At 26.6% G+C, this 7,011-nt stretch overlaps 1 long non-coding RNA gene across 1 annotated transcript; it reads right to left on the bottom strand.

Annotated features, from left to right (window-relative positions):
- Nucleotides 1–663: 663 nt before the first annotated feature.
- On the bottom strand, nucleotides 664–1,716 carry LOC121206196 (uncharacterized). Its single transcript, XR_005901223.1, has 2 exons — nucleotides 1,372–1,716; nucleotides 664–1,048 (listed from the first exon to the last, which is right to left on the bottom strand). It is a non-coding gene; the product is annotated as an uncharacterized lncRNA (long non-coding RNA).
- Nucleotides 1,717–7,011: the final 5,295 nt, after the last annotated feature.

Here is a 7,011-nt window from a genome sequence, read left to right as displayed (position 1 = left end):
ATTTTATTGATCGCTACGGATGTCTACAAAATTTTTCCAAAATTTATATTTATAAACATAAAAAGTTTATACAATATAAAACTCTACTTCTAATGATTTTTAGAGTCGTAAGTATATCAAACTTATTTTGATTATAATGGACATCTATTTAATAATGAAATATTCATAACACTTTCATTAGTTGTCTATTGATAGATAATGTGACTCATTAAATCTTTACTAAGATAAAAATCTATGCAAAAAAAACCTTATCAAGAAAATCTAATGGGTCCAAACATCAATCAAGGGGAAAAAAATACAGTGCGAATTTATTCTCCCTCATGACAAAATCACATAATATCTCAAATTCTAAATATTCTTATATTGAATACTAGCTTTTCAAATAATCACTTTAATGGATTTGCTAAGCATTTATATCATTATCTTTTTTAGAGTTATGAGTAATGAAAAATTTTGAGGAAATATATTTTGATCTCTTTAAAAATTTCAATAATAATCATAGCAAATTTTGATCACGATCTTTATATAAAGAATACAAATAGGTATTTTGAATCATTTTATACTAATATATATGTTCAAATCAAGTCATCTAAATATTTATACAACTGTATTGAACATTTTCTTGGAAATTTATGTATGCTTCTAATATTCTTAATCCTTCAAGAATTTTAATATAAACTTTTACTATATAGTGATTCATATACAAGTCTACAAAAATAATAATTAGACACATGTCAAACATTTTGTAAACTACCAAACTAATAAGATATTTGTATGGGCCCAATTTTGCCAGCCCGTTTAAACAAAAACAAAAAATATCAACAAAAAAAAACAATCCACAAATGGCCTAAAAAAATTTTTAAAACCCTAGCCCAAAACCCAAGTAGCCCGATAGGCCCAAAACCCAAACCAATTTTGAAACCCTAGCCCCCCTTAGCGCCGTACCCTTCCCATGTGCGCCGTCGGATCATCTGACGCCCGAGGTTCGGCCCCTCTCTGCCCCGTTGCACTAAAACGGCCGCCCACGCCTCGTTGACCCCTTATGCACCTGCAAAAGAAAGCAAAAAGGGAAACAAAAACAAGACAACAGAACAAAAGGCGAAAACAGAACAGAAGAAAAGAAGCGAAAACAGCAAAGGCATAGGAAATAGAGATGATATTAAACTAAACATATGTTCGGCTATATAGCCATAAAAATGTCAATGTAACCTTCACAGAAAAAAGGATAGGAAACGAATACAGAAAATCAATACAAAAAAACTTTGAAAGATAAATCAGACTAAAACTCCAAAGGTTGTTCCTTTTCTTTATTTTTTACGATTTTCGTCTTATTTTAAAGCAACAATAATAACAAATAGTTAGAAACCATACCTGTCGATTGATCTTCCCCGGCCGAACACTGCTGATATTTGAATACCTAAGAACCTACGGGGTTCTGTCGATGATTCAAAAAAAGCGGTGAAGGTGTTCTTGCATGCTGTTTTCTCGCCTATTTTCTTAACTAAATGTTTTAAAGTTTTTTTCTTTTTTAGATCTTTTAAAAGAAAAAGAAAATGGAGTAAAAGGAGGTCAAAAGGCTCGATTTTGGTAACCTCCGGCGACCGCGTATGGCGGAGCCACGGCGGGCGTGTACCGGAGCTTGGCCGGTTTCTAGGTTAAAACCTAGAAGGGAAAACCCCCCTTCTTCCCTCTTTTTTTTAAAAGCATGGAGAGAATGAATTTTTTTTTTAAAAAAATTGCTTTTATAAAGTGGTTAAACGACGTCATTTAAGGCCTAGATCAAGGGTATTAAAACGGGGCCGTTTAGGGACCATGCCCGTGACCCGACCCGAAACCTGCCTAGGATTCGCGCGTTTTTGGACTGAGGGTCTATTTGCGTCCTCAGTCCTTCCGATTTTGAGGCCATTTTCAATCGAGTCCTTTTTACCCTTTTTTGTTTTCGCAGATTTACCCTTTTAATTCAATTTTGATTTTTAATCTAGTCCGTCGCTGACCAAGTGAAACGCTGCGTATGAGGGTCGGGATAATTTCCGAGTCAGTCCTCTGTCGTTTCTTCGCGTATTCATTTAGGTCCCGATCGATACTTTAATATTTTTCACCTTCTAATACATACCCAAAGTTTATTTTCATTTGCAATTCCATCCTTAATCTTTTGGTTTCATTTTCTTCTACATTTTTTTTAAAAAAATTTGCCTATTCATTTTAATTTATTTCATGTATTATATATTAAATTGTCCCATGTATGTTTATTCCAAATTGCACTTATATGATTTATCGCAAACTATTTTATTATGTGTTATTTAATTTGCTCATGCTATTGCTTTATACTTATATTTGCTTATCTTAAATTTTTATGTATATTATTCATTTTAAAACAGTTTTATTATTTAGTTTAAATTGTTCTACGTCATTTATCTCTAAGCTATTTCGTGTATTAAGTATTTTGATTTTCCACTTACCCAACGTTTATTTTAAAATTCATTCACATATTACTATTATTTTTTTTTATTTCTTCTTTTATCTATTTTAAATGTTTACATTTATCGCTTCCCTTCAAAATCCCCATATGAAATTTGTTGTCGACATTGATGATGCCGAATTTCCTTGTTCTCATATCACTCATTCTTTATTATTATTATTATTTTTTTAATTTGTTAAATTTTATTCATGTTAATTTGTTTGGTATTTTTTTTAAGATTGTCTTTTAATTCATTAATCCTCAAACATTAACGATAGTATTCGCATAGTATATGATGTGAGTTTATCACTATTGTATTTATCTTGATTTGCTCGGTTTATTGTCACCTATTTGTATAGTATCTTGCCTATGTATATTATCTTTGTGTATTATTCATATTGATTCATTTAACATGTTGTTTATTTGAAGTTTGCTTTATATATGTTACTTTATTTTACACCAAAAATATTATATATGTTAATTATTATAAATTGTTTTATATTCTTTACTTTAAATTGTCCTTTCATTTTAAAATCATTTTACGTATTATTTATTTAAAACTGTTTTATTGTTTTAAATTGTTTTATGTCCCCTTTTAGAACTCAATTTATTTATTTTAAATATTGTATTTATTACTCATTATAAGTTATTTCCTCATATTATTACCTATTTTATACTTATATATACATATATATGTGTACACATTATTTGATTTAAAATTTTTGTAAATAAATGTATTATCTTTTCTTAAATTATTTTATATATTATTGAGATTCATTTTTCACTTTATTTACTCTTAAAACTTAGTTATTATCATGTTAAATAGTTTTTATGCTTTATTCGTTTTAATTTGTTTTATACTATTTTTTTTAGATCATCATATATGTTATTTATTTATTTTTTCATTGTTCCTTGATTACTAATGCTAACATTTAAATAATGCATGTTGAGTGATTATTGTCATTATGCGTATCTTAATTCATTCACTCGCATTTTTATATTTGTCGTACATTTGTGATGTTATTCTTGTATTATTATTTCGTGCTCTATGTTGCTTTTATTTTATTTCGTTTGAATCATATCGCGTATCGACCTCAAATGCATTTGTCCAAACATGGACCGTTTTAATCCAAACAAATAATACACGTCGTTTAAGTATCGTACTTGCTATAGTTTGAAAACAAAATTTTTTAAATAAGGCAATGTTTTGCGTTTTGGAACATCGAAAAATTGTGCCTTAACTTACGGGGTTTCGATTTTCTCGTTGATTCTAAATAGCCAAATATCCTTTCAAGTTTTAAAACACACAAAATTCTAATTAAAGTTAAAACTTGCGTTCGGGAGTTCATGGTATCATGTCCTAACTTACGGGATGTAATACTCCGATATCTCGACACAGGGAAATCTTTAGCAATCATTTTGTGCTAATTCAAGCATTTTCAAAATCGACATTGACAAAAAGGGATCGTATCTTGAATCTATTCCCGATTTTCAACTTTTGACATTAGGGCTCTAAGTAATCAATTCGGTACCAATTTCGGGCGTAACGAGGGTGCTAATCCTTCCTCGCACATAACTGACTCCCGAACCTGTTTTCTCAAGTTTCGTAGACAAAAATTGTCGTTTTTTTTGTAAATTAAAATGTTTCATTAAAATAAAGGTGATCCGATCACACCTAATAAAGATCTGTGGCGACTCTCGTTCTATTTTTCACTTTCAAATAAAGTCGATTCCCGTTTTAAAAAAAATGGTTTCGAAAATATCTAAAGATTATTGCATCCATAATAAAGAATAACTTTTCGATGTAGAACTTAAAATGAAAAACTTCATTTTTTCTTGCTTCTTTTTTGGCAAAATTGCTCGTTTATTACCCTAATGACTTTATAATTTTAAATGTTTAGACTATTAATTCACAACTTTTCAAATTTAATTTTATTGAAATTGCGTGTTTCAGTTTTGTCCATCCATTCCATATTGATATTACTTAATAAATTTATTCATATTGTGGTTAACATAATAATATTTTCAATCCCTTGAGCCAAACTTCACAATTTTCAAACAATCATCAAAATTTTATAGAATTTGGTCACTTGTAAACCGATTTAATACTAAACCCTTGATTTGATTTTTATGAACTGTGTGACTGACGTTATTGCCTAAGGTAATCTTGTGTCCTAAATTTATGAAATTTTATGATTCAACAGTTCATATTAATAATTTATTACTTGCGTAATTGAGGTCTACTTGAAGATTTTTTTTCTCATTCTCATTAAATTCTATTCAGATATCTTTTTCAACGATAGATTCGGCTGAATTTACTTTGATAATTTTAATTATTTTTTATATATATATATTTATTCTAAAACTACCATTTTCTTTATTTTTTAACATAATTCTCTTTTTTTTTTATTTGAGGAGAATTCGTGATATAAATTTTATAGTATGTTTACAACAATTATCTCTCATTGACAGCATGCTATAAGGGGCAAAATCTTGACGAACAAATGAAATTGTTAAAGAAAAAGTTAATTATATTACCCTTATTTTATCAGATAAATTATATTATTTAGTTTTTTTTAAATTGTTAAATATATTAAAACTTTAATTAGAAATAAAATTCATGGTGTCGATCATGTTAGTTCTCAAGTTACATTTATTGTGACTAAAATTATTATTATATTATAAGTAATCATTATTTTAATTAGTTAATAATACATTAAATATATATATGCATCACCAAAATTTGTACCACATTTATTGCTACAGTGTTGCAAATATAACTAAATTTGTATACTGAATTGAACCCAGTACATTGATTGCCCATTAATCCTTAATAATTCTTTGAAGTTTAAGGTAAATCTGGGTATTGAATATCCAATTAAATTTATTAAAGACTGAAGTTATTAGTTAAGGTGAGGAACTTCCACAAGTACAATTATAGCTTGGGGTTTATTTTCAAGGGGAAAGGCAATTTTACATCTAAAACTCAACACTCAAGCTGCTCTTGTAAGCTACCATAATTGACCAACTGTTTGTATGTATCAACTAGGGAGGGTAATCTACACTTTTTCTTTCAATTTCAACAAAAATAAATACGTTCTATTCGTAAAAATCAAATATTGAATAAAAATTTTATGGACTCAATCTAAATTCATATTTAATGATGAAAAATTTTATTTAAATTTAATTATAGAATATATATATATATAAAAGAGTTAATTGCATCAAACATCTCCAAATTATTATCCTCATTTTAAATTGATTATTAAATTTCAAAATATTTTAACTACATATTCAAACTATTAATGTTATGTAAAGAAGGTCCTTTTAAAATTAAAAATTTAAAGAAAAATGTATATTATAAAAAAAAGATATTGTAAAAATTACAAAAGGTATAACATGTGAAATTTTATATATTTTTTAAAAAAATTATTTTTTATTTTTTGAAATATTATCTATTTTATTTTTAAATATATTATAAAATTTTGAGATTTTAAATATTATTTTTTGAATTTTATGATTTTAAAGAATAATATATATTTAATTTTTTAAAAAAACAATACATTTAAAAGAAAGGTTGAAGTTAAGTAAAATGAGATTCTTGCTTTATTTCCATTGGTTTAAATTTAAGAATTTAACACCAATAACCTTAAGTATCTATTTGAGTAATAGAATCTAAAGTTAATACTTAATTGGTAAATTAAATTTTGAAACCAAATTCAAGTATCATTTGACATATTATACTTAAAAATATTTATTATTTTAAATAATAGATCAAGATTTTTAAGTTTATTAAGGTTTGATCCATACTTAAAAAAGTTAAAAAGAGTTTCATGTTATGCACTGCTTTGATACGAGGGATTAGAAATTAAAAGTTTGACTAAATTGTACTATGACCTTCATTTTAAATTGATTTTTGAATTTTACATTGTTCTAAGTACGTTCCTAAACTATCGATGTTATATCTGTTAGATCATTTTTTTACTAAAATCTTAATTCAGTTGTAAAATGACATATAAGATCTTCTGTGACATAACTTAAAATGAGAATTTTAAATAGATATTGTAAATTAGATGTTTCAAAAATATTAATTTTGAAGTTTTTGAAGTTTTTATAGAAGCTTTATCTTTTAGTCTTTTTTTAGTTTTATTTTATTTTTAGTTTTTACTTTTAAACATTATGCACCAACATTCTATTTATTTAAAAAAAATTCATTTTAAATTAACTACATGAAATATGACATGAACAAATGGACCTTATCGATATAACATTGATAATTTAAAAAACGTAATTAATTTAAAGACGTAATTAGAACACTTTAAAATTTAGTGACCAATTTAAAAAGAAGATCATAATTTAGAGATGTGTGATGCAATTAACTCTAAAAAGTTTTATTTTTATCTTTATTTTTATTGGATTATGACACTTAAAACCACGCGGTAATAATGTAATTTAAGAGGTAACCTCAATTATTTTAGTCTTCATACAATGCAATACATGTAATTGTCATTTATTGTACTTTGATGTTGATTGGGGAAAGACCTTATCACCAA

Source organism: Gossypium hirsutum, chromosome A09, assembly GCF_007990345.1.
Source record: "Gossypium hirsutum isolate 1008001.06 chromosome A09, Gossypium_hirsutum_v2.1, whole genome shotgun sequence".
Classification (NCBI taxonomy): Eukaryota; Viridiplantae; Streptophyta; class Magnoliopsida; order Malvales; family Malvaceae; genus Gossypium; species Gossypium hirsutum.
The sequence above is the reverse complement of the archived record's forward strand: the minus strand, read 5'-3'. Positions and strand labels throughout refer to the sequence as shown.